General features: G+C 36.8%; 1 long non-coding RNA gene across 1 annotated transcript in view; it reads left to right on the top strand.

Moving 5' to 3' along the window:
* Positions 2,004 to 10,167, top strand: part of LOC107628306 — a 15,624-nt gene continuing 7,460 nt past the window's right edge. The window contains exons 1-4 of the long non-coding RNA XR_001617697.2: positions 2,004 to 2,256; positions 2,427 to 2,507; positions 2,583 to 2,715; positions 3,539 to 3,594. This is a non-coding gene — a long non-coding RNA (uncharacterized LOC107628306). The remainder of the gene's footprint in view (positions 2,257 to 2,426; positions 2,508 to 2,582; positions 2,716 to 3,538; positions 3,595 to 10,167) is intronic.

The following is a 10,167-nucleotide window of genomic DNA, read 5'->3' as shown; positions in this document are numbered from 1 at the left end:
GTATTACTTGGACTACCCAGTGCACTTGCTGGTTAGTTGTGCGGAGTTGTGAAAAGTGTGATCACAATTTCGTGCACCACTAGTGTTAAAATATACTTATATTATAGTTAGATGATAGGCTTTGTGAATTAATTGTTACTCTTATTGTGTCAAATTAAAATACTATTGTAGTAATACTGACAAATTTTATATTTTTTATATTAGTTATTTTTAGAATTTGAGACTTAATTATTTATAAAATGTTAGTGAAGATATGTATTTTAAATTTTAGTTTTAAGTTTTTGATTATTTTATATTTTTTATTTATCTGAGACCGGTTTTATCGGTTCAACCAGTAATTTATAGGTTGAATCAATAAACTAATGAACCAATAGCTTGATCGTTTGATCACCGGTTCAGTTCTAACAACTATGTTGTGTGGTGTGATATGTGTGTTTCACATTAAGTTAGGTTTTACTAGTTTATTGAATTGTTTCACCATCCCTACACAACTTGCACTACTTGACAGACACTTTTATGCGTAATAGACTCTAACTGTTGCAATGCCCTACTACACATAACTTTACGCTTAAGTCTTAAAACAGAGGTGGTGTGGTATTACGACCTCTAAAATAAAATATACATGTATAATAATTGAAAGAATGTAATATACGAGGAGTCTTGAAGGATAGGTAAAGAAAAATCATAAAATTAAAAGCGCAACGCTCAGGAATACTGTTTACTTGCGTACGAAGAAAGCTTAGGTACATAAACATATATATACAAGAAGAGTAGAGAGTCAAGATTACAAAATATTCAAGCTCTGAACTCAGCCTATAAAGCTAAGGCTGGCCGGAGAATATTTACATACATACATATAAAATCCAAAACCTCAAATACACAAAAGAAACCCTAGTGCTCCATAAACATCTATGAGGTACAAAAGTATATCAAGTCTATAAGAGAGTTCTATACATGAGCATATACCTAAATAATGTCCCAAAAGACCCACTTCACTGTAAGAACTCCAGACGCCTAGTGAGGTGCCTCTCGATCTGCATCTGAAAAACACAAATATCATATGGAATAAGAACCGGAGGTTTTCAATATGGTAATGGTGCCGCATACATAAGATATAAGGTCCTGAGAAAGCCAGAGGCAATCCTAGAACTCTGACACTCATATTATAAAACTTAAAGATTTAAAACAGAAAACCATAAACAAGGGTGGTTCTCTAAGGTTCCTAAACTTAACCAAACTCTATTCTAACCCTCCATCATCCATCATCCACTTTCCTACAAATTCTCCATCTCTGGTGGAGCCACATAGACAAACAAGCAGACAATGGCAAACACAATTAGAATACAAGTAATACAGGTAGCAAGTATAACAATTAGGCATATTAAATTCATATAGGCATTCTCAATTAATGCAAAAGCAAGCAATTCAAACATAAGCATATTATGTATGCCTGTTCTATGGCTGATGAGTCTCATCTACTTCTTCCCCCTTGTGTGTTTTGAACGTGTGTGGTGAATGGACAAGGAAGGAATGCTGAATTGGGGTTGGGCCTTAGGCCCAATACGGGCCTATTTTTCCTGGTTTGGCCCGTTCAGCCCAATCTTGGGCCAAATTCCTTAAAATTAGTATCAAAATTCTTGTTTTAATTAGTTCTATGTCATTAAACTAAAAATTTCATATTTCTAATTTCTTTTATTAAAAATTAATTTATTGACTAATTATTCGTTAATTTTATAGGGTTTACAACTGTTCTTGCTTTTCCAGGCCATTAAGCCACCCCAACGAATAGGGCTACTTTGGCTTGCTACTATTCGGCTAGAGCTAATCTCTTTATATATAATAGAAGAACAGTACATGGTTCATTACTTGACAAGTGTCCAATCTCTATAATTGAAACGTGGTGCAGTAAAAGGATAGGGGCATCAAAGTAAATAAATATTGTTTAGATGTCAAATTTAAAACTATATTGTGTACATATAAATAGAGTGACAAAACCCCAAACTGAACATTTTTTAGCAGCCACTATATTTCAAAATTTGAAAACCTATTCTCCTCCCTCATCAGATCTCTCTCCATCCATCTCTCCGCCTGCCGGTACCGAAGCTCTGCACCGTCATCGGAGCAAACATAGAAACTTTGCTTGCAATGCAAACAAAGGAACTGTCGGTAGAGACTTTTCATCTGTTTGCGAAAACCGAAGCTCGATCCCTTCGCAGTTACTCAGCATGGATGGATGTCATTGGTGGTGTTGCAGAGGTAATTTTTTTATGAGTTAGAATAGTTACACAAATCATTGTGTTTATGCAAAATCAATGAAACTGAAAAGTGTTTCTTTGGCACGGTTAATGAACTCAAAATGGATCTCAGATTCAGTTTAAGAGCTTGAATGATTCTCGATCTATTGCATTAATGTATGTAATATTCAGGTATGGTGTCGGAGAGTATCTTGAAGGAGCTCAAAGATTTGCAGAAGGACCCTCCTACGACCAGTGAAGAAGTTCAAGAAGGTAATATTTGATTCGCTTATATTGATTGATTGGTAGATTTGGGGTTTAGGTTTGATACAGTGTTGCTACTGTCAGTGAAGACGCAATAGCTCAGCAGCAAGATAATGATGCTGGAAAGCTAACCAGAGGATATTCACTATCTAAGAAAAAAGAGAATAATGGTGGTAGAGATCCTGCCGTTGAAGGTGCTATCGACGGTGAGGCAGAAGTAATTTTTATTTATTTCAAAACAAAAATACTTTATGTAATTATTTTTCTAATATCCTTCTATTTTGGCTGAAGGTTGGGGTCGGGTTCACAGAGCAGGGAATGAGGTTTGAAGGTCGATGACGATTCGTATGAGGTCGTGATAGGTGGCTTCAAGTTTGGTTAAATTGTTTCTGGATTGGTATTTGATGTGAATTGGTTTTAGGTTTTGGTGGATGGTTTGTTTTGAATCATAAATGTGTTTTGTTGATATGGTAGATTTTAGATTCACTATTATTTTTGGTTGCTGTTTGATTGGGAGAAGAAAAGCAGAAAAAGAAAAAGAACATTTTCCCCTTTAAATTTGCTTTTGTGTCTTCTGTGTGTATTTATGTAGGGTTGAGTGTGGGGATCTCTAGTTTGATTAAATATATTTTCAATGTTAGTGAATAATGAAACGTTTGTGATTTGTCTATTTGATTGTGCTGTACTAAAATGAAGATGGCGATGCTGTGAATTATTATACTAAAGTTTAGTAAATGAATGTTTGATGGGAGTAGCTTCGTCTTCCTGACATTGTTTACTCTTTTTTTGAAGCTTGCAACTTATTGTCAAACAATAGAAATAAGAAAGTTTACACAGTATATTATTAAGGAAAAGAAAAATGACAAAATAACATTAGTGTTTAACTTAACAGTGTGTTCACAGTTAAGTTTAAGTGATGATAAAAAAAAACAAGTGAAATCAGCTCCTATGATTTATTGATTTTTCATCTTCTGAAGTTTAGGGTTTTATGGTATAATTAAATTATTAATTCCAAGTTTAAATCTTTGTGATTGTTTTAGTGACCAAAAGAGAATCAGAAGCAAAGAAGAAGAAATAATCTTGCAGCAAAGGAGAAGTAAGTTATTATTGCACAAATTTTCAAAGTTTACACACTATATCCATTACTTTTATAAAATTTTGTTTATATATTACTTATTTGATTAGCAAGGAAAAAGTTCTATGTTTTTTAGAATAACATAAAAGGGAAGGGTTGGGTTGAAAGTTACCAAATACTAACATAAAACCTTTTTGTATGTTTTGAGCTAGATTCTAAATTCAGATAAAGTGAAAATCCTATTTTGAAGAGGTTTTGGATATAGAATGCCATGTATTGGAAAAGTTTGTTGGTCATATTAGTCATTTTTTGTATTATTTTCTGTATTTTTTGGTGGTTACTTATTTGATGTTAAGTGTTTTACATCTAAATTTGCTCTTTTCGAAATCACTAAACATGAATATTTTTATGCTTTTTTTTACTGCCATAAAGAATATGAAGATTTTTAACCTTTTAGATCTTTAATTGAGTAGTATTATCATAAAAATATTGAAACATGCTGTAAGGTATTTTTTTTTTGTTAATTTGCATTTCTAATTTTTTAAAAATAAAATATGTAGCTTATTAAAACAGAAACTTAGTATTAAAAAGAGAAGTTGGGATAGTTTTTAAAAGTGTGATATTTTTCAAAATATAAAAGTTAGACACCAAATAAGAGAATTTCCCTTTATAGGGTTACATGTAGGTATATATATAATGATAAAGGTATTTTGTTTACTGTAGGATTTATGCTGTGCATATATGTTAACATGTGGTGTTTTATCTATGACTTATAACTGCTTTGTTTCTTTATCATAAATGGATATGTATTAATGTAGTCACATTTTGAGTTGTAAATGAAATAGAAGTCATTGGCAGTTCTTCATTTTACTATTATGATACCAATTAGGTGGAATGAATGCCTTTTTATCAATGGAGTGTTCTCCTTCCATATTGTTACATCATTATGAAGATGATAAGGTTGACAAAATAACCATTTTAGTTATTTTAAAAGTGAGATAAAATTTATATTTAAACATGTCTTATTAATGAGAAAAACTAATGTTGATTCAGGTTGCATTTGCAAAAGGGCACTAAAAGATCCAAATCTGAGGATGGCTCATAAGCTGCATAAGATGTCATCATAATTGGATTAACTTATAAATATTTTTGTATTTTGCAATAATTGTGGTGATAGAAAAGTCTGGTGTTTAATGTCTTTCTCTTTTCTAACAATAAATTTTACTTTGGATCTGTATTTTATTTTTTCGGTGAATGACAGCTACAAGTTTCACTGCTCCATGGTAGGTAATTGATAAACCATTATTTTATGGTCTATATTGTGTTTAATTGTGTGGTTTTATCAAATCTTTACCCACTTATTCATATGATTAGCATGTATTTACAATTCCTTCCTAAAAATTACTCCATGGTTGAAAACTTGCTTCCTAGAGACTTTTAATTATGTATTTTAATTCTCCTTTATTCTATTCGATGCCGTGATCCGTGTGTTAAGTGTTTCAGGCTTTATAAGGCATGAATGACTTGGGGATTGGAAAGGAGGCTTGCGAAAATGGAAGGAACACAAGAAATTAAGGAGATGACCAGCGAGAAGTGACGCGGGCGCATGGCTCACGCGACCGCACGAAATAAAGGAAATTGCAGTGACGCGATCGCGTGCCTAACGCAAACGCATGGATTGGAAACTGCACAAGTGACGCAAATGCGTGGACGACGTGCACGCGTGGCAAGGCAAAACGCTGGATGACGCGAATGCATGGATGACGCGATCGCGTGAGTGCGCGATCTGCAGAATCTGCAGAATTCGCTAGGGGCAATTTTGGGCCCTGTTTTGACCCAGTTTTCGGCCCAGAAAAGCATATTAGAGCCAGGGAACATGCAGAGATGAAGGACGACATTCATTCCGCATAATTCTAGTTTTAGATCTGATTTTACTCCTCCTCTAGGTTTTCTCTCTACAGATTCATAGTTCTTAGTATTTTGATTTTGATTGCTTTTTTTGGATTGGGATATTGAGAAGAGTTATTACCTCCGCCAAGACTTCATCATTCTAGTTTGTTTCCTTACTTGTCACTTACTCTTTCATATCCTTAATTTATTCAGAGTTATTATTGGATTATTTTTAGAATTTATTAATACAAGAACTATTTTTATTTGTAATTGATCCTTTTGATTATTATTTATCATGTCTTTCTTTATTTCCCTTTCTTATTTTGTGAAGTTTACAATCATAATGAGCGAGTAGTTCCATAACTTGATTGGGAGTTGATTGAAAGGAAGACCTTGAGTTGGAATGCACAAGAGTAAAATTATAATTGGGTTTATCGTTGGGTCGCCCTCTAGTCAGTGACACTAGTCCTTCCCAAGGGAGAGGATTAGAACTTGTGAATAGAAACTGACTTCCAACTTGCTTAACTTTCCTTTATCTGGTAAGGGATAACTGAGCAGAACAACCTTCGATTATCAATTGATCTTGGGAGAACTCCAACAAGGATAGCACTTCCGACTAATCTAATCCCGGTCAAGGTTTTTATTTAAATTACTTAAATTCCCTGATTTAATTTCCTGACTATCAAACTCAAATCCTTTTGGAAAACATCTGATTAATAAAATAGCACATCTCTCTGCAACTCATTGGGAGACGACCTGGGATTCATACTCCCAGTATTTTAATTCTAATTTTGTGACAACCCTTCTAAATTGATAAGAGGATTTTTGTTGGTTAAGGACTATACTTGCAATGTTCTTCTTACATCAATTTCTTAATCCGCCAATTTCCGCCATGTCAATTTTTGGCGCCGTTGCCAGGGAGTTGCAATAGAGTGCTAAGTTATTGATTGGAATTTATTTATTTGTATTTTATTTTATTTTTTTTGCTACTATGAGCTGCATATTTCTTTCATTAAATGACGCGTTCACTTCCTGATCCAAGCTTGCCAGTATTTGATCCTGAGATTGAAAGAACTATTTCACGTATAAAGCAAGCTTGGCGTCGGTTAGTCCTCCCCAAGGGCGAATCTGAAATGTCACGTAAGGAAGAAACAAGCTCCCTTTCTACTGATTCGATTGATTTACGTGCAGGTGACATGGCAGCACCTAGGAGAGTTACCATCCAGGAGGCTGGAGCCCCTGATTTTACAATGCAACCGTTTCAAGCGCATCACCCAGCGGTGGCTACAGATTTTGAAATAAAGACTGCACTACTCAACTTGATGCCTAAGTTTCATGGCTTACCTGCTCAAGAGCCTATCAAGCACCTTAGGGATTTCCAAGCAACCTGTTCTACTGTCAGGCGTGATGGTGCAGATGAAACTTCTATTCTGTTAAAAGCCTTCCCATTCTCTCTTGAGGGAAAGGTGAGAGAGTGGTACTACACTCAACCCCCAGCAACTGTTTCTGACTGGGATATGCTTAGAAGAGAATTTTTGGAAAAATTCTTTCCAGCTGAAGTTACTGATAAACTGAGGAAAGACATTTCCATGATTGTTCAGGATGAATCCGAAACTCTCTATGAATACTGGGAGCGCTTCAAAAATCTTCTGGAAGCATGTCCCTACCATATGATTGACAAGATAGTGTTGCTCGGCTATGTCACACAAGGCATGAGGCCTCAAGATAAGACCACATTGGAAAGTGCTAGCAATGGGTCTATGAAAAAGTACAAGACCACTGATGAGGCATGGCAATTGATCAGCAACTTAGCTGAATCTACTCGGAATCACAGGCAGAAATAAAGCCGGTCAAAAGCTATTGCAGAGGTATCTTCTAGCAAGGAGACTACTGCTCTGACTCAGAGTATATGTGAAATAACCAACTTACTGAAGCAGATGCAGTTGAGTCAACAACAAGCACAGCAGAGCCAACAGTTAATCCCACAGAGAGTGTGCAGGATCTGTGCTGATTATAGCCATTATACTGATGAATGTCCGCAGCTCCAGCAGGAAGACAACACTGTGGCAGCTACTCATAACTTCTATGAACGCCCCAACCAAGGATACAATCAAGGTGGCAGCTACAACCATGGATGACAAGACAATTCCAACCAAGGTTGGAGAGATAATTCTAACCAGAGTTGGAGGGACAACAATAACAGAGGAGGCAGAGACAATCAAGGAAATCAGAGGTGGAATAATAACAACAACAGGCAGCAGAACCAGAACCAGCCTTACAGAGCACCTCACCTGAGGCAATCCCAAGGAGCACAGCACAACCAACAACAAATTCCACAGATCACTCAATCTAATTCCTCTCCGAGTGACGAGGTGTTTCAATCCCTTGCGCAAGGACAAAAGAACGTGGAGAGTTCACTTAACAGTCTAACATCCGCTATACAAGCTCTCATATCTCAGCTGGGATCATCCAATACTTCAAACATTCAACATGCAAGCTCCAGTGCAATTCCTTCTCAACCCTTACCCAATCCAAAGGGTGGCATCAATGCCATCACCCTAAGGTCCGGAACCACACTGCAAGAAAGGAATCAGGAGGAGCCAATCCCATCAGAACACGCCTCAACTGAAGAGGTGGTGGAAGTAGAGGATGCTGAAGAGGAAGAGGACATACAAGACATGGTTGAAGAAGAAGAAGCTCAACCACAGAAAAAAGCACCAAAGGATACAGACGCTGCAGAAAACGCCCTTCCTATTCCATTTCCCCAAATCACAAGGAAGCCCAGGAAGCAGATGGAACTTAATCCCAAAATGGTAGAAATATTCAAAAAGGTTGAGGTAACTGTTCCCCTTTTTTATGTTATTCAGCAGGTACCTAAAAACGCAAAGTTTCTAAAATATTTATGTATACATAAAGACAAAATTAATGAATTTGAAACTATTCCTTTAGGTAGTTCTATATCTGCTTTAATGGGAGGTATACCTGAAAAGTGTAGTGATCCAGGTCCATGCATGGTTAATTGTACTATTGGTGGTGTGATATTTTCTGACTGCATGTGTGATTTAGGAGCATGTGTTAGTATAATGCCTTTGTCTATATATGATACTTTGAGGCTCCCTCCCTTAAAAAGGCCGGCAGCTCGTTTTGTGTTAGCAGATAAAAGCATTATTACAGTGGTTGGAATTGCTGAAGATGTATTAGTGAGCATTAAGGGGCTTACATTTTCCATTGACTTCTATATCTTGGAAATGCCCCCTAATGACTCAGGAAGGCCATCATCAATCCTGCTTGGAAGACCATTCCTGAAGACTTCAAAGTTCAAGCTAGACGCATTTTCTGGAACTTATTCTTTTGAAATAGATGGCAGACTAGTAAAATTCAGTTTAAATGGAGCTATGAAGCACCCTCCGGATGATCATTCTGTCTCTCAGTGTGACATCATAGATGAAACCGTGGCTGAAGTTCACCAGGAGGAATTAGAAGAGAAGTACACAGGACAAGGTCCAAGTGTAGGGACACTTTCAGAGGACAATGAGGGCACTTTGCCATTATCACCAGCTCCGGATGATCCAGAGCCTAGCCATGAGTAGAAATTAGAATTAAAGCCCCTCCTTCCATACCTCAAATATGCTTACCTTGAGGACAAGTAGAGGTTTCCAGTTATTATTGCAAGGGAACTCACTTCCCAACAAGAAGAACAGCTACTCAGTGTGCTGAGGAAACACAAGAAAGCAATTGGATGGAGCCTGGCGGATATAGTAGGCATCAACCCTCAAGTTTGTGAGCATCGAATATTCCTAGAAGAGGGAGAAAAGCCTGTCTGTCAACCTCAGAGAAGACTGAATCCCACCATCTTAGAAGTTGTCAAGAAAGAAGTGACCAGGCTACTTGAAGCAGATATCATTTATCCCATCTCAGATAGCGAATGGGTCAGTCCAGTACAAGTGGTGCCCAAGAAGTCTGGAATCACAACAGTAAGAAATGAGCATGGAGAGCTTCTGACAACTAGAGTGCAGAATTCATGGAGAGTTTGCATTGACTATAGGCGTCTCAACCAAGCCACTCGCAAGGATCATTACCCCCTACCATTCATTGATCAGATGTTTGATCGCCTGTCAGGTAAATTCCATTACTGCTTTTTAGATGGTTATACAGGCTATTTTCAAATCCATATAGCTCCTGAAGATCAGGAAAAAACTACTTTTACATGTCCTTTTGGCAATTATGCTTATAAGAGAATGCCCTTTGGCTTGGGCAATGCACCAGCTACTTTCCAAAGGTGCATGATGAGTCTTTTCTCTGACCTTATTAAGAAGTGTATGGAGGTTTTTATGGATGATTTTAGCATTTATGGTGATTTATTTAGCCTTTGCTTGGATAGTTTATCTAGAGTATTAGATAGATGTGTCAGTACAAACCTTGTACTGAATTTTAAAAAATGTCACTTTATGGTAAAACAAGGGATTGTACTAGGACATGTTGTGTCTAATACTGGCATTTCTGTAGATCCAGCAAAGGTGGATGTTATTTCTAGTTTACCTTACCCCTCCTCTGTGAGGGAAGTCTGTTCGTTCTTTGGCCATGCAGGTTTTTACCGGAGATTCATTAAGGACTTTAGTAAGGTAGCACTACCCTTATCCAGACTACTGCAGAAAGATATTGAGTTCGAGTTTAGTGAGGATTGCAAACAAGCGTTTGATAAGC

This window comes from Arachis ipaensis, chromosome B02 (assembly GCF_000816755.2).
Source record: "Arachis ipaensis cultivar K30076 chromosome B02, Araip1.1, whole genome shotgun sequence".
In the NCBI taxonomy this organism is placed as follows: domain Eukaryota; kingdom Viridiplantae; phylum Streptophyta; class Magnoliopsida; order Fabales; family Fabaceae; genus Arachis; species Arachis ipaensis.
Note: the sequence above shows the minus strand (reverse complement) of the source record. Positions and strands in the feature narration are given on the sequence as shown.